General features: G+C 38.8%; 1 protein-coding gene and 1 long non-coding RNA gene across 3 annotated transcripts in view; both read right to left on the bottom strand.

Moving 5' to 3' along the window:
* The window catches only part of tbl1xr1b (TBL1X/Y related 1b), a 48,511-nt gene extending 39,224 nt beyond the window's left edge, over positions 1 to 9,287 (bottom strand). Inside the window, exons 1-2 of one of the 2 annotated variants that reach the window (XM_057857098.1) lie at positions 9,079 to 9,287; positions 7,235 to 7,301 (exon numbers count right to left, since the gene is read on the bottom strand). The gene's annotated coding sequence lies outside the window, so the exon portion shown is untranslated. Of the gene's footprint in view, positions 1 to 7,234; positions 7,302 to 8,702; positions 9,029 to 9,078 lie in introns of those variants that run through there. The other variant, XM_057857099.1, reaches the window with a different exon arrangement.
* A 7,671-nt stretch (positions 9,288 to 16,958) lies between these two features.
* LOC130929658 (uncharacterized) overlaps positions 16,959 to 20,729 on the bottom strand; it is a 31,312-nt gene continuing 27,541 nt past the window's right edge. Inside the window, exons 2-3 of the long non-coding RNA XR_009066936.1 lie at positions 19,075 to 19,123; positions 16,959 to 17,137 (exon numbers count right to left, since the gene is read on the bottom strand). This is a non-coding gene — a long non-coding RNA (uncharacterized LOC130929658). The remainder of the gene's footprint in view (positions 17,138 to 19,074; positions 19,124 to 20,729) is intronic.

The raw sequence follows: 20,729 nt of genomic DNA on the forward strand, positions 1-20,729 counted from the left end.
TGAACAGACAGTGACCTGCAAAATTCCTCCAAATCAACAGGAAGTGATCCGAAATCCAATTTTGTCGAGTCACATTTGTTTATACAGCCTTTAACCACAACAAACATCTCCTTCACAGGCCCACAGTTGACAAACAAAGTTCCCTGGACATTTCTCATCCAAACCTCCAAAAGAGCAAGGAAAACCCTGGGGAGTCTAAACGCTCTCCTATAAATGCCAGTTTAAAAGTGTGCCAGTCAATCTAGTAGTTACCTGCTTGCTTGAAAATGTGTATGTATAGCTATTAAATGGTGTTACACTTATATAGCGCTTTTCCACCTTTCAAGGCGCTTTACACTATCTCGCCATTCACCTACTGGTGACGCAACACCAGGAGCAACATGGGGTTCAGTATCTTGCTCAAGGATACTTAGGCGAGTTCATCAGGGCGAAGAATCGAACCCACAAACTCTGGGTTGGGGGGACGACTACTCTACCACTGAGCCACGCCATGCCACCCCACACCTATTAGGGGTGCAACAGTACACAGAAATCTCGGTTCGGTACGTACCTCGGTTTTGAGGTCGCGGGTTCGGTTCATTTTCGGTACAGTCAGAAAACAAAATGCAAAATATAAATGTGCTAGTTGTTTATTACACACTTTAGTGCTTCCAACAATAGGAACATTAGCCAATACAAAGCTAGAATTCTGCTCAAAAAGTAGTGGGTATTTAAAGATAATAATCCAACAACAATTTGCCTTTCAGACCCCACATATTGGTCAGCTTTCTTTCTGAAAGAAAGAAGAAAAAAGAAGTCCTGTGCTAAAGAGAAAAGCAATCCCAATGACAACGATTTTCACATGTATTTTACAAATGAAATGCCTCAATGAATCATTTTTTCTCTTATGAACGGTTTTCAAAAGCTTTATTGGTGGATTTTCTCAAGTTAAAGCGCCACACAGAAATTAATAAATTTAATTGTGTAAGCAGGACCTGTGTATTATTCCTATTATTTAATTACAGGTGTTTTAGCTCATTTCAATTTATTTTATTCAAATGGGCTATTCTTTATTTTATTATGTGTTTATATTTTATAAATGTGATGTAGTATTCATTTATATTGTATATTTTATGTTCTATAACTTTAGTTCCTATGTGAATATTAGTTCCTACTTGTTTTGTTGTGGTAGGAGGGTTTTGTATTGAACATGGGGCCATGTTGGTTATTATTATAGCAGAGAAGACAACTGTAAATCAACAAAGACAAGTCAACTGTGCCCAGATCTACCACTCAAGAGATCTGATGGACTCAAAAAGTGGGTTACGGTTGCATATTAGTTTGAAAATCGACCGGATCCACCGTATTTTTACACCAGTGACTTCCAGTCGGCCCGATCCTAGCTCGTAGTATTGACGCAGGAGGGCCGCATCTCGAGTCAAATAATAAACTCTGCCGTTCTTTTCGCGTGCGTCGCGTTGAGCCGCTTCTGGGACGCGTCTAACACGCGGCCGCACTGCGACTGGTGTGCATTGGCTGATTGACTCTCTGCGTTCTCGCGGCGGCCACGTTGTCGCGCCGTTGACGTTTCTTGACTGTCCTACCGTGTTGGTCCTCATTATAATAGAGAAGACTGAGTAAATATAATGTACCCAAAGAAACCGTAACCCGATCGACTCACAGCCTCGAAAAGTAAGGGTTATATTAGGTCAGAAACTCGTTCGGTACGCGTCCGTTCCGAACTGACTACCTCGTACCGAAACGGTTCTATACTATTACATGTACCGTTACACCCTTAATAATAGTATAATTATTCATTGCCAATCAATCAACCAACCAATTTTTCATAAAGGGTGTCATTTTAAAGCTATTCTTAGTGTAGATTCGGAAGTATGTGGGATTATCTCCAGAAATCGTTATTTATATGACGAACAGGACGTGCTTTTATTTTGAAACGTTCACCGGAAGTATGTTCGCTAAACCGCTAACAGTAAACTTTACACTCTGCAAAAAAAAAAAAAAAAAAAAAAAAAAAAAAAAAACTTGTCATTGCATGTGGTGTCAGTAATAATTTGTTTTTTTCCCTCCCGTTTGCAAATGCTGTTAAGCAGCAATTTTTCATTATAACATAAGGTGCATGGAGTGCTGCTGGGTGTACAATGTACACTTCTGGTGCTCTTCAGTGTAGAGATCAAAAAAGCGACAATTCCAAAAACCGAGGCACTCAAGAAGTAGAAAAATAAAAATCCTTTATCAAATCATGGCTTTGTTCAGATTTAAAAATGCCGATATGTTTCGGCCGTGTAGGCCTTCATCAAGACGATTTTTCATGTTTGAAGTGTCACATTTTGACCGCAAGTTTGCGTTTTGGAGAAGACTGACAATGTTTTATAGTAGGCTTAAGTAAGTTGTATTTTTCCCCATTAGCCTCAACGTAGCAATGCTGACGTTTACAGTGTTTAATAAAGATGTGTGTTCCTTATTTTGCATTTATGATCTTTAATTCTATCGGGTGTTGATGACCAGTAAACATCTATGAAAGGCACTGGAGTCTCACATGCCATCAGCATGCACCCTTTTTGACTTCAAAACGGCAAATTTCGCTGAAAAGTGAGGGATTTTCATGCCTGATTATTACTGCTATTACAGTTCTAAAACAACTACACCTCTAAAACAAAGATTTACGAAAAAAGCCAGTATTAAGAAAAGCGAATTAAAAATGCACACCACGTGACATCATCAGAAGGCACAGAGCCCCCAGAATAGTTTGTGCAACCCGAACTGTCTATGTACCTACATCTGAGTCCCACGCAGCGCACATGTTTGCCTAGCGGATGGATTACCCATTAGCCATAAAAAAAAAATTTTTTTTTAATAATTTAAAAAAAAAAGAAAAAAAATAGCCATTAGCAGTTAGCCAACATGCACAACCACAATGAAAACACACTTATAACCAAATCTGATCATCCAAAACTAGCCGTATCGGTCACCGATTCTGATCAAAGTATCAAGTCGGAACAACGCTACTGGAAAATCCCCAAACGCCACAGAAAGTTACCCTATGTCAAGCAGAAATGACATATAAATGCCCAAAAATAAACTGCGAGTGACCTGTGGGAGTTAAAGTGCGTACGACAGGAGAAAAAAAAAAAAAAAAGTCTTAAATAGCATTATTATGTGAATTAGAATCATATTCTGAGACGATTCGACTGTATACAACAATTTGGCAAAGCGCAGATGACGAAAAATTATTCTTTTAATCTGCCGTTTAGCCACGCCTACCATTATAGGGCTCTAGCGTCCCCAACAGGACGACGTCGGCAGGGTCACGGTTTCATCTGACTTAGAATTTAGCCCATTGAGGGGGAATTATTCAGAATGAGGAAAATGCGACGAAGAAAGCCGCAAAATGTTACGGTTTCAGTCTCTCTACTCCAATATTTTTACAGGATATTCTTTTTATCCAAGTATTTTTCCCCAATACCGAAATAAATGGCATGGTCAAAATTGGTCATGAAAAAAAACAGTCTTGTGCTAAATGGAATATGAAATAATAATAATAAAAATGCATTTATTCAGTACGACATGGCAAAATCACTCCATAATAGTCAAAACTGTCGACTTCACCTTTACTCTCACACCTTCCGAACGATATTTTATGCCACCGTAGTTAGTCAGGCTTTTGTCATTTCCCTGCCCCGGCTTTGGAGAATGTAAACAAACCGAGAGGCTTGACAGCTAGCCGACATGCTAACCCGAACAGAGTGATGTTTGGAAGTCTTCAAAGCGAAAAATCACACAAAACTAGCCCGGAACATTTCACATGGCGGCAGGGTTGTTGATTGTCTTTGCCGATTGGCAACCCGCCCGGCGGCCAGCAAGTTGGAGCTAGTCGTTCCTATGGTCAGGGCTGAGGGCTCGTTTGAGGGGAATCAGCTGGACAATGACCGCCGGACAAACCGGCCAACGTCGGAAGAGCGCGTAGCTGCCACATGGTCAACACGAATATCGCAAAACAACGCTTTACTACAAGGCGAAGACGTAAACAGCGAGAGAGTCATGAGATGCCCTCCCATGATCAAACGTAAGTAAATAGTCCTTTATTGAAAGAAAGTTTGTAGTGTTTACTTTGTAATCGTTGTATTCAGATTCGCGGCCAATTTTAACACAAAGTTGCAATTTCTGATCGGGTGGAAAATTTGACAGAACACCATGTACACGAAGAGGGCAATAAGCTGAGTATAGTGCTCTCCTGGCGGGGGGATGTGAAACAAGCCGCCGGTCATCGGCCGAGTGGACAAGGAGCATGTCAGCCACAAAAGGCAAGCCACCATTGCATTAAAATGATCCCAGTATTTGACATAATACAAAACTAGGGCTGTCAAACGATTAACATTTTTAATCGAGTTAATCACAGCTTAAAAATTAATTATCGTAATTAATTGCGATTCAAACCATCTCTGAAATATGCCATATTTTTCTGCAAATTATTGTTGGAATGGAAAGATAAGACAAGACGGGATGTATACATTCAACATACTGTACATAAGTCCTGTCTTAGTTTATTACAACAATTAATCCACAAGATAGCATTAACATTATCAACATTCTTTCTGTTATAGGGATCCACGGATAGAAAGAAATGTCGTTTTTAAAAGTTAAATGTTAGTACAAGTTATAGTAATTTTATATTAAAACCCCTCTTAATGTTTGAGTTTTAATAAAAATAGTAGGGCTGTCAAAATTATCGCGTTAACGGGCGTTAATTAATTTTTTTAATTAATCCCGTTAAAATATTTGACGCAATTAACGCACTATGCCCGCTCAGACAGATTGAAATGTCAGTACAGTGAAAGGCCAACTTGTTAATTGTGTTTTATGGAGTTTTTTCGCCCTCTGCTGGCGCTTGGGTGTGACTTGCATATGTTATGTGGCGTAATGTCGCCCTCTGCTGGCGATTCAGTGCAGCGGATTATTTGGGTTTCGGCGCGCTTTTCTGACGTGATTATATGTCGACGTGAACTCACACTAATAGACAGTGCTATTCAGACCAGCTAACGTCCGCATCCAGTATTCAGTGGCAGTTCTCATAGCCCCATCACACTGTTTGTGTCTAATACATGCATCGCTTGTGAGTTATATTCCTCCTTTCTTTATATTCATGAGCATTAGATAGTTATTGATGATGTGTATTTGAATTTGTTCACATATATAGTGAAATGCAGTTACATTGTTAGACGCTTGTGAGCTAACTGGCTAGTACTACTGCTCAAATGGACACGTGTGTGTACATTTTATGTTATTTTGTGATTTATGCAAGTTATTGACACATTGCCTTGTTATTTTCAGTTTTACAAAAATACAACAAACGTGCTCCTGTCAAAAAGAGATGACTTCAGTAAAGCCCATGCAACTTTGCCACACCGTCTAATTTCTTTTTGGAACTTATGTTCGCTATCTGTCAATTTGTGTACTCACACACATTGAGGACAGAATAGGGCTACTAGTTTATTTTTGATTGAAAATTTTACAAATTTTATTAAAACGAAAACATTAAGAGGCGTTTTAATATAACATTTCTATCACTTGTACTAATATTCATCTTTTAAGAACTACAAGTCTTTCTATCCATGGATCACTTTAACAGAATGTTCATAATGTTAATGCCATCTTGTTGATTTATTGTTATAATAAAAAAATACAGTCCTTATGTACCGTATGTTGAATGTATATATCCATCTTGTCTTATCTTTCCATTCCAACAATAATTTACAGAAAAATATGGCATATTTTATAGATGGTTTGAATTGCGATTAATTGCGATTAATTAATTTTTAAGCTGTAATTAACTCGATTAAAAATTTTAATCGTTTGACAGCCCTAAAAAATAGTAAAATTTTCAATCAAAAAATAAACTAATAGCTTGCCATTATTGACGTCGCCGAGCGGTGACATCACATGGGCTCCCTGCCGTTCTTCCACAGTGTCTTTATCTATGTAAGATAGTGATTGAAATACACCACAAGGTGTCAAAGGCGAGTTTTAAATTAATTAGAGATCTAGCCAACGAGTGTGTTTTGTCCCTCGACTGACACCGTAGTTTCCGTGTTCATTGCACCTTACGTTTGAGTTTTGGCTTCACAATATACGAGACCTCTGGCAGTTTGTATATTGTGACTAAATATTAGCATCCAGTGTATTTGTTGAACTAAACCAAATGTTTGAATAGAGTTTGACCAAAGTCTGAGTAAGTTTTATGTGTATTTTGCATAGCTATTTTGATTGGGGATGCCAGTTCTCTTTGCATTGCATTGTGTGAAAATAGGGCCTCATTAATACAGATTGAAGCGCTTTTCTTTTTGTGAACATTATTTTTTTTGAGAAATAGGAATATTATTTTTGTTGTGCTTTCACTAAATGATACTTATGTTTGTGGTGAAGGAGTTGCCGAAGCTTTTGCCAATAAATGGCGCAGTCCAATAAACGCCTGTGTCCACTCGCCTTTCTCTGCCTCTTCGCTCTCAATGTGCAAAAAAACGGCATCGTTGTAATCTTTTCGAGGCAATGCATGAGCGGGTCATGCGTTAAATGCTTCAAATATTTTAACGTGATTGATTTTAAAATGTAATTACCACCTGTTAACGCGATAAATTTGACAGCACTATAAAAAACACGATGTTTACTCAGTTCCTCATAAGTCCAATGGTCCCACAGTAGTAGGGCTTGTTTTGGCCAATAGCCGCCGGTGAATGGGAACCTTTTGAAACCCCAAAAAGGCACATACGCCTCTCCCTGGCGCAGCAAGATTTTTCTGCAGCCGTGTGGCTGGCGTGATGCAAAAAAATAAACAAATTAATCCGCAAAATCAGCTGAATCCTTAGTCCTTCTCATACAACAGTACGGCGGGATAGTGAAGAGGACTCCTTCTACCGTACACGTCACGTCACAGCGCCCTCTTTCTCAACTCGAGACTGGAGCCGGAAGTCACTCATTTTCATGGCTCGGGATTCAAACTTGAATATATAAAACGATCCCTTTCACACACATCCACGGTCCATTTCATTCAGGAGCATAAAACACCGCGTGAAATATGAAATAAACATGCTTTTTGGTGTCATACACACTTTAACTGAGGAGCATAGCGCTTTTTCACTTGCTCAATAAAGGGTTACAATAGAAGCAATGGCTTTGACAGTGGTTCATGTAACGAATCAACAGATAAACATAAGACAGGCATGAATGTAAAATATCTTACCCATGTGCTCAGGATATCTTTATGCGTGCATCATGGAGTTTTTGTCCTCAACAAGCACGTTGGAGCCCTGAGAGACGCACGCACAAAGAATTGTCCGTCAACAAGCAGTTATTACAACCCTGAAAAATATGACGCTTCATTGTGAAGCTATGGGCTAGCCACGTAACCTACATTTACACTCCAGTTTAAGTGAGAGGCGTGGAGGCACTCGACTGTCAAATACTATCTAAAGACGCAGTACAGTAAATAAAACTATAACGCTAATTAGGAGTCAACAATGTCAATGTTAAGTTATTTTTACACACGTTGTCTTATGCGGTCTTTTTGTCCTTCTGTATGAGTTTTAATCAGGTAGACGTCTAAACCAATTAACCGATTGCTGCCATTAATATTATCCACGATATGGCATTGCTTTACATGTGAATGTGATTTTTTTCCCTCAATAGTTGCCGATATATCGGTACTGGGCATTGTAAGATCCTCGAAATCGGGCGATTTGGAAAATAGGTGATCGGGACAATCCTATGATCTGATCAAAGACTACAGCGTTTCTATACTACCTGTTGTACAAAGAGTTTACATCTGATTTATGAATGAGTGTTGTGCCATGCACCACCATTATGGTCTCACATTCTATAATATAAATGTAACGGCCGTTAACTGCGTCACCGTGCATTTAATGTTTTCTGGTCGGGGGCTTACATGGTCATTACGTTTGCTTTTAGCCCATCCAACCAAGTCACGTGTATGCAAAAGCGTGTCAACTTGCTTATCTGTCGGCCCGCTAAATTAACAGGATAGCGTGGCGTGCTAGCCATTTGCGGAAATACGTCGCCCGCCCATCCCCCATCGACCACAGCACAGCGGCGGTCAATGGGCTCCATAATAATACAGTGTTGACTACAACGATGCACTTTGTCAACTACTGCAGCTTTATTTAAAATTAGGAATGTTTCAAACTGCATTTAAATGAACAGCAAAGCAAGTCCGCGTTTAACCATCAACCGTAAATTCCTGCACAATTTCCCGACGTATGACAACGGTGCTTCATTAACTCGTTTGAATGTAGTGTAAAAACAAGTTACGTCACATTTTCCAATAAAATCAAGTAGGCCGTTTTTCTTTTTGTTCTCATTTTCAACCATAACACAGCGACGCCCCAGTCGACAATGCCTTTCTTATGGCGGTACACTCAAAGCGCTTTCAAATGGAATTAATCTTATTATGATGGTATTAAAGGTGTTACTGATGCTTCGTATATGTTGACTTCACGCCCCCGGCACTGAAAACGTTACAATTAGCATCTTTCCAAGGGAATGGAAATTGTTACTGTACTAGGACACGGCTAGGCTAGGTAGCTTCAAGCTAACCTTGCCTAGCCTAGCCTAGCCTAGCCTGAGTGCGCTAAAGCTGCTAACAAGCTGGCTAACCGCTAGCGTGCTGAGTGTCGCTATAATCTGGTACCTACTTGGGTTAAAAACCTTTTCAAATACGATGGTATCCCCCGACAGCTCTCGTGTACACTTCGGAGCGTGTCATGTGTGTTATCGATTATCGTTTTGTTGTTGTTGCAAATGTTCATATCAATCGTTAGGGTTAAAATATTAAAGCTAAAGGCAGGCGGTAAGAAGCCTGCAACGCTTTCAGACGTTTGACTTGACCGCGCAGGCGAAAATGAGCTCGCCTGGAACTGTACTCCTATTTTCATTTCGTCTTTCCCTACAAACCCCCGCGCCTTGACGCCCGGTTATCTCATAAACAAGTCTAAACGCCACACCGATCAATGAGCGCACATTCGAGGGCGAGCGGTAACGATAGCCAAAATCGCTACATCGATGACTAACCTATTTTCCGAAAAGCGTCAAAGTGCGCGCCTCCCCTCTCGTTTGGCGGTTAAACTCCGGTTTCGTTCGACGTCTTGGCGTTAGGACGGAGTCACATATCATTTGCCGAGCCGAGCGATGAGAGGAAAAGGTAAAATAGCAAGGCCCTGGAAGTTTGTCCCACAGCCAAATAGCAGTCATAACAACAGAGTGCGCGCCCATCCCCCACTTCTACAGCTCATTTGTGCATGTACGGTCACCACTAGCGAGGATTAATGACACCCCCCCCAATCTCTCTTCAGCCATTCAGACTGGGAAAGTCAACAACAACCTTACATCATCATTGCAATATCTGTGCAACACATATTTTCTTTCTCTTTGGCTCCATAAATTATTAAATCAATTCATGCAATGGGCTATCATAGCCTGCCTGACAATATTTATGTTCTTACTGTACAGTAGGGATGTTAAGGTCATATTTGCCGTGGGCCACATTGTACTTGTAGGCGAGCCAACCCATATAAACGATTAACTCATTTGATTGACATTGACGTCTAATTCATTTTGGACTTGGAGGGGCATTCGAATTGGACGTCTTGCGCTGTCAATGGAACTGAAACATAAGCATTCACAGATGTATCCGTCATTTGAATTGACAACTTGACTGACTTTTCTGTTTTTTGGCATGGACGGATACAGCTGTCATTGGTAATGATGTTTACTGATGTCGTTAGCATTGACGGACATAGCTGTCTTTGGCGTAGAGTGTTATAGATATCTTTAGCCATAGACTTCACAACGTATTGACATGACACGGGTAACGGAGCCGATCCGTAGGGGGCCTATTTTCAAAAACTTCAAATTCAAATATTTTCAAAACCAAAGCTACTTGTGACCTAAAACCAAAACAGGCACCTACCTTAGCCATATATGAGTATCCGTGAGCAGCTGCATCAAAAACGTCAAAGTCGTTCCCTAATAAAATCTCTATTAATTATTTTTAAGTATAACAAAACTTAAAATGGCTATAAAATTCTCAGATTTTACACTAGATGCAGAAAATCACCAAATGCAGAGATAATCGCCTGTATTTTCAGGCTCAATAGTGATATTTAACACATCATATACATTTTTGCCCAAAAGACCAACTTATTTTTCTTTTATTTTCTGCATTTTCTCAACAGCTAATAAATCATTCAATTTTACATCAGAAACTTAAGGAAATAGTAAGTAATTAAGTAATACTTACTGTAAGTAATACTTAAGGAAAACATGCAGAATCAATTATAATATATAGATTACTAATAAATTCTATATACAATCACAATATTTTTATAGAAAATAATAAACAAATATAAAATGCGTATGAGATAGCCCTATTTTTAGGCAGTGCAAATAATTGAAGTGAAGTAGCAGACTGTGAAGGCTTTGATTATTGCAGGTGAGTAAGTATTGCTCATAGAATATTGCATATAAATGAATATTGGACTATGCGTTGGAGCATTTCCCTTTGCAGTGCATGATAAATTAAAATCTCAACGTGACTTGCACGTATAAAATCTAAAAAAATATACAATGCGTATGAGATAGCCCTATGTTCAGGCAGTGCAAATAATCAGTTATTTATATTTATGAATACTTTATGAATATATTTATGAATTATTTATACGTAAAACAGTACCGATTCTTGGTCAAAGCAAAAGAAACTGTGCAGGTAATATTTACGTTACTTAAATATGGCGAATGTGCGGCTCGTCTAAGTTCACTTTGGTGCCGCCGTACCACATCTCCACAGCAAAGAGCGTTTTACATTGAAATTCTTTGAACAAATGTTTAAATCTCTGAATTATTTGTAGATATGGACGTAAAACATTCTCGATTCTTGGTTAAAAGCAAAAAAAAAAAAAAAAAATTATGCAGGTAGCATTTATTTCGCGTAAAAATTGCCAACTATGAGGCTAGTCAGTTATGAAAATTAGCTGCCTCCATGTCTAAACAAAGAAGAAAATTCCTGCAAATACAGTAAATGCTTCAATCACTGAATTCTTTGTAGATATGGACGTAAAACTGTCTCGATTATTTGTTTAAAGAGCAAAAAACGGGCAGTTACTCATCTATTTTATGTATAAATGTCGAAGACTGACACCAATGCCGTTCCCATTCTCCTATTGATATTTTTTACATTTCAAAATGCATGCACGGTACGAAAAATATAATATTTACCTTGACTCCTCAAACAAATCACTCCTGAGACAATCCTTCCTGTTTGTATGCGGTACAGCTTTCGTAGTTCTTGAAAAATCCAAGCTTAACTCCGACATGAGCGTTTGCCGCCTTCGGCAATTACTAAATGAAGCTCGGCCCCCTCTTACAAGGCGTTACGCAAAGAATGACGAAGTGTCAGGTCAATAGGTCATGAAGTCTATGCTTTAGCCTTGACGGTTACACCGTGAAAAACCTGAAAGAACTGCGAAAAAAAAGGAAAACTGCGAAAACTAAAAAACTGCATAAACCGTGAACCCCCCCCCCGCCAAAAATCGAAAAAAGACATGATAATTAAAAACAAAAATCACGATATTTTGAAAAACATTTTCTACAATTTACCAAAGTTTGTTCATCCGCTGCCATCCCTCCCAACTCAAATGGATTGGACATCTAGCGCCGTCAATGGCAGTCAATGAGTTAAAAAAAAAAAGTCATCCTTGTGCTGTTAATTTGAATGAGTGCATCACTAGTAGATTCAATGGGAGCCAATGAGTTCAAAAATGAAATGTGTTCTCCTAAGTGTCCTTGAGCAAGATACTGAACCCCACGTTGCTCCTGGCGCTGTGTCACCAGTAGGTGGATGGCGAGATAGTGTAAAGCGCTTTGAGCGCCTTGAAAGGTGGAAAAGCGCTATATAAGTATAACACCATTTACCATTCCTCTTGCCAAGATGCACTCTCCCTCCCAACAATGAGTTTATCACAAGTACACTGCCAATGCATTTGATTTGCCGTACGGGAACGTTGCCCCTACCAACATGGCTGCCCCGAGGCAACAAAAAGTCTTTTCATGCTTCTGCCGTCAATCGAAATGAGTTTATAACCATTACATTTGAACAAATGTTCATTCGCTGCCCCCCTGCCACTTCAAATGGATTGGACGTCTAACACTGTCAATGGCAGCCAATGAGTTCATGTAGCCGAAATACAGTAGAATATAAGAGCTGTTTTATGAAGAGACCGAGGCAGGAGTACTGCAGTTGCAGTCTGATCCTTCCTCCCACTCAATTATTGCAGCACTCATCTGTTTCTTTTTCATCTGCAAGTCTCACACATCCTCAGAAACAAATATGGATTCCCGGGAATCACAGTATTTCATCATCTAGTCTCGCAAATGGAAAAAAGAAATGCTGTTTTTTTTCTCGGGAATGCTCTTTTAGGCGTGATTTTTGCCAATCACAGATTTGACTGCATTCCAAATGTATAGTATGAGCGTTTTCCCATATGGTGCCGCTCTGCTTCTCTCTCATAGAGTACATGCTCCGCATTCCCACAGTATGCGGGTGTTTCCCACCAATGATGTGAAGCCAATTCCTTCCTAACTCGATTTTACACAATTTAACGATTTGCTTCGCGTGCAACCGAAATCCCTAAATACTAGTTTTCATCCGCGTGCGTCGAAAAGCGTGAAAAATGAAATTGCGCTAATCTTCCAGAAATGAGATCTGAGCATGCACTCTATCCATAAATGTGCAGAAGTACAGTTGTGTCTGTGTGGGGGCGGGGATTAAATCTGGAGGACAATAAGAAGAGGTTGCTAGGGGTCCAAGCGCAGCAGCAATGCTGATAAAATATGAGGTAGACCTGTTGACATTGTGCTGCTCGGATACAGCCATAGCCATAGGCGGATCTACTATCCAGGCGAAGTAGACGATCGCCTTAGGCCCCCAACCAGTAGGGGCCCCCCAACCACCTGCCCTTGCCCCAACGAGCAACGGCTTGGGCCACCGGAGCCGGCACCACCCCCAACTATTCGTCATGTATAATTATGTCAGCATACCAAACAAACAAATAACAAAACAAAAAAAAAAAAGCCATTTGAATGCTGCATTTATATAATCTCTCCCCCCACACACGCACTACAATGGACTGTTCCACGACGACGGACAGAGTATCAGTCGCTTAGCTTCATTTAGCGCCGTTTAACATCGCTTAGCTGTTCGTTAGCTTCACTTAGCTCTACCGCGGTTTTCACGCCGCTAAGCTCGCAATTTTTACAGCTCACTTGCTACTTTGCACGTCGGCTATCGTTTATTTCGAACACTTGAGCGAACGTGCTCTCCATGAGAGCCAAAGTGCAGTGAGGGACAAGTTGACAACAGGCCTCTAATGCCTCTTTTAACTTTCTTCTTCTTCTTCACACCGAACATAAAATACACGAAAGCACACCCTGTGGCGAAACAATGTAGTACATTTCCAATCAGTCATACAATAACACTCAACAGCTGGTTAACAGCAAAAGCACGTCATGTTCGTCGTGATTCATGATTCTACACTAAGAATAGCTTTCAAATGACACTCTTCATGACAAATATGATTGGCAATGAATAATTATTATGATTTAGGGCTGTCAAACAATTAAATTTTTAATCGAGTTAATTACAGCTTAAAAATTAATTAATATAATTATATAATATGTATAATATAATATACATTCAACATACGGCACATAAGTACTGTATTTGTTTATTAAGATAATAAATCAACAAGATGGCATTACCATTATTAACATTCTCTTAAAGCGATCCATGGATAGAAAGACTTGTTGTTCTTAAAAGATAAATGTTAGTACAAATTATAGAAATGTTATATTGAAACCCCTCTTAATGTTTTCGTTTTACTAAAATTTGTAAAATTTTCAATCAAAAAATAAACTAGTAGCTCGCCATTGTTGATGTCAATAATTACACCATGCTCACTCATGGTACTAACCCATAAAATCAGTTGGACCCAAACGCCAGCAGAGGGCGCCAAACACCAAAAAACAAGTAACAAGCGGACATTACATTGTACTGTCATTTTAGTCTGTTTGAGCGTGGCATTTGCGTTAATTGCGTCAAATACTGTAACGTGATTAATTTAAAAAATTAATTACCGCCCGTTAACGCGATAATTTTGACAGCCCTATTATAATTATCATACTACTATTAAGTCATGTTATATGGTCCAAAATCACAAGGACCTACTGTATGTTTTCCTGCCATTGAAAATGAATGGGAAATCGGACATACATGGCCGTCAATGGCATGGAAATGCATAGCTGTCACTGACATCGATAAGTAACTTTTTTTTTTTTCCATACAGTGGCCGGGCAGGGTCAAGACTTATAATCTTGACCTTTCGCGCGGTGCAGGGAATTTTTCGAATGACCTCCCAAAATTTTCCTAAGCACGTAAATGCAGGCTAATTTTTTTTTTTTTTTTTTTCTTTCAAAAAAATGTATCTAGTCGTACAATTTTTGACCAAATGGCATAATTTACACATTAAAAAAAATCCCAGACGGTAATGGTAATAAAAAGTTGTATACAGAATTTTCTAAAAACTTACGGTTCCCTCCAAATTTGCCAATAACTTGCCCATTCATTTGTAATGGGATGCAATTGACAGCCAAATTGATGTCCAAATTTCCCATTCATTTTCAATGGCAGGAAAACATAGGTCTTTGTGGTTTTTTGACCATTCACCCGTTGGCATTCAACTGGAGCCCAAGTAAGTTGATGCCATTGACAGCCATGTACGTCCAAATTTCCCATTCGTTTTCAATGAAAAGCCTGTGTAGTTGTGATTTTTGACCAAAAACTTACTGTTACAGCCCATTGACATTCAACTGGCACCTAAGTCAGTCAATGCCATTGAAACCCTTGTGAAATGTCCCCAGATCAACAGGACATGACCTGATAGATCAGTATCTACCACAACAAAGACCCATCGTAATTTCTCCAGAAATGACAGTTTCTAGTTGTTGTTTTTTATGGTAATTTTGAGTTTTTGTATCTTTTTTTTTTGTTTTTTGCATTGGATCATGCGCGAGGATAGTGAAAGAAAAAGAGAAATAGGAAAATAGAGCAGTGGAAGGAAGTGCATGTCACGTCAGCTTTCCAGCCTGCTCAGCAAGAGCTATTTTTAGATGGCGGAGAAACAAAGACACAGAATTGCTTTCTTCCCCTCTTTAATCTTAGCTCACCGCCAAATGTAGCATTCAAGGGTAGCTAGCCTACTATCATTCTTGCTATATTTAGCTCAAAACGTCAAACACAGCCGAATGTCACATCTGCCATTGACTCATTTTTTGCTACGGGGTTGCTATTTTTCCAAGGCTAAACCCAGGCCTGGGTATCATTGAATAGGAACTGGACTCTTCTCTTTGTACAGATGCTGGATGGGTCAGTACGAACAGTATGTAGAATGTATGCACAGGCTGCTGTTGTTGTTGCTGCTGCTACAAGGGACAAACTTTCAGGAAAAACAAAAGGGGATGAACAAAGATGACTGTCAAAATTGGTGATCTGTACATGGATTTTCTGGTTCTTCCAAGATTGTAAATTGTCCTTAATGGTGAATGTCAATTGATGTTTATCTATATGTGCCCTGTGATGAAAGGTCCTAAGAAATGGTAAGCGTGTGAAAAAATGAAAATGAGTACACCAAGACGTGTGGAAAACAAACTGTGCTGTGTAAACCATTCATAGACTTCATAATACTTGACATGACTCGGGCGGCGGGAGGAGGGATGGGCTGCGCATAAAACTGCACATTAAAACTGTTCAGAATCCGGGCACTTAGACTTCCATTCTCTGTGTCAAACAGCTGAACAGGACAGGTTTAAAAAAAAAAAAACTTGACATGACTCGGGATACGGGGCCGATCCGTGGGGGGCCTATTTTCAACAACTTCAAATATTTTCAAAACCAGAGCTGCTTCCGACCTAAAACCAAAACAGGCACCTACCTTGGCTATATATGAGTCTCCATGAGCAGCAATATCAAAAAATTCAAAGTCGTTCCCTTACAAAATCCTGATTAATTCTTTTTTATATACCGTAATTTCCCGAATATAACGCACACTTTTTTTCCCCACAAAATCAACTTGTTAAATCATGGCGCGCATTATAAACGGGTACACGGATGGAGACAGAAATATATATATATATATTATATATATATTAGGGCTATCAAACGATTAAAATTTTTAATCAAGTTAATTATAGCTTAAAAATTAATTAATCGTAATTAATCGCAATTCAAACCATCTATAAAATTTGCCATATTTCTCTGTAAATTATTGTTGGAATGGAAAGATAAGACACAAGACGGATATATACATTCAACATACGGTACATAAGTACTGTATTTGTTTATTATAACAATAAATCAACAAGATGGCATTACCATTATTAACATTCTCTTAGGGCGATCCAATGATAGAAAGACTTGTAGTTCTTAAAAGATAAATGTTAGTACAAGTTATAGAAATTTTATATTAAAACCCCTCTTAATGTTTTCGTTTTATTAAAATTTGTAAAATTTTCAATCAAAAAATAAACTAGTAGCTCACCATTGTTGATGTCAATAATTACACCATGCTCACTCATGGTGTAACACATATAATCCGTTGGAGCCAAGCGCCAGCAGAGGGCGCCAAACACCAAAAAACAAGTAACAAGCGAACATTTAACTGTAGTGTCATTTTAATCTGTTTGAGCGGGGCATGTGCGTTAATTGCGTCAAATATTTTAACGTGATTAATAAAAATAAATAAATTACCGCACGTTAACGCGATAATTTTGACAGCCCTAGTTTCGATTAATCTTTTTTTATAAAGTGAAATAATGCTGGTCACTTACTTCAGCCCCAGGACACCTGGGCAGCACCATACAGCCGTTGTTGTGGAAGCTGCTGTAGATGTTCTTCCAAAGGTGGTCAAAGTAGATGAAGATCTCCTTGTTGCCGTCGGCGTAGGGGTTGGTGTAGGACCAGGTGGCCTGGGGAAGCTCAAGGCTGGCGTAGTAGCCAGCATTGTTGGCGTGGCCGTCAAAGCTGACCAAGTGGAAACACAGACAGAGAGCTTTTTGCGTTTAAAATTCTTGTGAATAAATGCTTAAGTCCCTCTATTCTTTATAGATATGGACTTAAAACAGTCTCGATTCTTGTATAAAAGCAAAAAAACAAAAAACAAAAAAGGGCAGTTAGCATTTATTTTACGTAAATATGTCGAATGTGCTGCTAGTCTTTAAGTCACTGTGGTGGCCCCCATAGTCCAACAAAGAGCTTTTTGCGTTGAAAATTCTTGTGAATAAATGCTTAAATCCCTGAATTCTTTATAAACATAAAACAGTCTAGTTTTTTGGTCAAAAGCAAAAAAACGTGCAGTTAGCATTTATTTTACGTAAATAATGCAAATTATGACGGCAATCCATCCAAAATAATGCACCGACTTTTTTCCCCATCTTCATCCATGATCACACCGAGCTTTCTAGTGCGCTAGCTAGCGAGTACATGTTGACCGAATGACAGAACAATCAGATGGCAACAGAACAGAGCAGAAAGCCTACGAATAGCATGCTAGCCAACAGACTGCAAAAGTCCGCAGCTTATTCAATTCAATTCAATTCAGTTTTATTTGTATAGCCCTAAATCACAACAACAATGTCTCAAAGGGCTTTACAGAAATGAAGCAACAAAAATGAATAGATACAGTTCAAGTCCTGGGTATCCCCTATCCTTAAGACCCTCCATGCCGGCAAGGAAAAACTCCAAAAACTCCAGAGTCAATTGGGAGAACAATGAGAAACCTCGGGGAGTACCAGAGTCAGGAGAGATCCACTCCCAGGACGGATAGACAGGAACCCCAGAACTGCTAGTGGGAATTAGCAGGCGGTTATTCTGGTTGTTGCATCAACTTCTTTATGGAGATTTTTTTTTAGTGGGCGGGGTTAAGGCAGCTGAGTAAGGAAGTCTATTTAGGTTCTACTTCCATTATTAAGTCTTTTCTGTCACTTTTTTTTTGGCAACCGCCATTGCCAGGCCTGCCTCAATTGTAAGTGTGTATGAGCTTAAACATTAAGAGCTTCGGCCCATCAAATCATCAACAGAAATGTAAAAACGGTTAAAAGTGTGTCTTATGTGGGTTAGAATAGTGTTTTTGCCAACCAGAGGCTTTGGAGCAGTCTCTGTTTGAATGTCAGGCAGTGGCGCCTCCAGAAATTTTTCATAGGGGTGGCCAGATGGGGCCACTTAAAATCTTGGGGTGGCCAAACCTAAAAGCCATCATTTCAGGTTTTCATTATATTATTGCAGTAAAAAGGTCAGGGGGAAACTATCAGAAAGACTTAAGGACACGGCTACTGATATACTTTGGTGTATTGTGTAATATTTGATGTTACTAATGATTTAATGTGCATAGTCCATAACTGTCCAGTCAACATTTTTAGTTCCACAACAATTCTGTTTTATTGTGTAATGTATATATTAGGCATAAGGTGTACATTTAAGTTAACAAAACAAAATAAATGCATTCATTTGGGATGAAATGCATAACTGATGCTGCAAAAATCTAACGATATACTGGCAAGAGGGGTGGCCAGTGGGGTGGCCAACCAATTTATAGGGGTGGCGCCACTGATGTCAGGGCTCTGTGTACTCATCAGGGTCAGCATTGTTACAGGGAGCATGCATGACAGAGTAGAAAAGTATTTGAAATGAATTCTGTAAGGTGAATAATATGGATTTGAGAGCCATGACTTGCAAGTATCATTTGCATATGTTTAAAGCATTACTTAGCAACCGTAATGAACCTCCACTGTTAAAATCCAACCCCTTTGGTGGCTCTGAAAAATCAGGGAATTAGTATTTGACCATCTGCCTTCCACAACATACTACATTATGCTATGGCCAGCAGCTCATTTATTATCACGATACATGAAACTATTAGTCAAATAGAGCCTTTTACAAAGAGAGAGTTCAAATGTACATACCAGTCTGTCAGTCAGCCCAGGGTGTCATCTGGGAAAAGTTGCAACACACCTGCCAGGGTAAACAGATGGAAATAATGCCAACAGAATGAGGATAGGAAACAGGGCACTCATTTCAATACTATGAAAACAAAAGGTTTAGAGTGTTATTGGGGGGCCATGATCAGAGTCAATTTCTCTTTTGATTCAGTTGAATTGGATTCATCTTGGTTTTAACAACTATTTATTCTAGAGATGTCAAAATTATCGCGTTAATTAATTTTTCAAATTAATCACGTTAAATTATTTGACACAATTAACGCACATGCCCCGCTCAAACAGATTAAAATGACAGTGTCATGTCCATTTGTTACTTGTGTTTTTTTGGTGTTTTTTCGCCCTCTGCTGGCGCTCGGGTGCGACTGATTTTATGGGATTAAGCACCACCCATGAGCATTGTGTAATTATTGACATCAACAATGGCAAGCTACTAGTTTATTTTATGTTTGAAAATTTTACAAATTTTATTAAAACGAAAACATTGAGGGGTTTGAATATAAAATTTCTATAACTTGTACTAACATTTATCTTTTAAGAACTACAAGTCTTTCTATCCATGGATCGCTTTAACAGAATGTTAATAATGTTAATGCCATCTTGTTGATTTATTGTTATAATAAACAAATACAGTACTTATGTACCGTATGTTGAATGTATACATCAGTCTTGTGTCTTATCTTCCCATTCCAACAACAATTTACAGAGAAATATGGCATATTTTATAGATGGTTTGAATTGTGATTAATTACGTTTAATTAATTTTTAAACTGTAATTAACTCGATTAAAAATTGTAATCGTTTTACAGCCCTAATTTATTCATTTATAACATGATTTATTCATGAAAAAAAAAAAGATAATACTATGAACTTTAACACATTTTTTCTGATTAGCTGACCTCACCCCCATTATTTTTTTCCAATAATAGATATTCCATAGACTTCATAATGATATTGAAGGGTCAGATTCGACCTTCACTGCGGCACGCATTCAAGTAGGGAGCCATCCCAGAATCCGCTTCAGTTATTCGCAGTTAGTCAGCGATCCAAGGCTGGATTTAGGTTGAAAAAGTACGAAAGCTGTACGGCATACAAACAGGACGGATTGTCTCAGGAGTGATTTGTTCGAGGATTCAAGGTAATTATTAGATTTTTTCGTTTTTTTTTTTTTTTTCACAAGAATTTTCAACATAAAAAGCTCTTCGTTGTAAGGCTGCCGCCACATTGTCTAACAGACTAACCGACATATTTATGTAAAATAAATGCCAACTGCACTTTTTTTTTTTGCTTTTAAACAAGAACCGAGACGGTTTTACATCCATATCTATAAAAAATTCAGGGATTTAAGCATTTATTCACAAGAATTTTAAACGCTAAAAGCTCTTTGTCTGTGTTTCCACTTGGTCAGCAATGCAGGCCCCCTATTAATTGGCCCCGCGTCCTGTCAATATCATTATGAAGTCTATGGATATTCCATTTTCATGAGAATATCTTGACTGCCTTTATTGTTTCACTTTGGCTTTGGACAACTCATGTGGTGTATTTCAGTTTGGTTGTTGTCAGCTGTTTGGGGATTTGTAGTTCTTTAAAAGAGTGCTGAGTAGGCCTGAACGATATTGGAA

Source organism: Corythoichthys intestinalis, chromosome 14, assembly GCF_030265065.1.
Source record: "Corythoichthys intestinalis isolate RoL2023-P3 chromosome 14, ASM3026506v1, whole genome shotgun sequence".
NCBI lineage: Eukaryota > Metazoa > Chordata > Actinopteri > Syngnathiformes > Syngnathidae > Corythoichthys > Corythoichthys intestinalis.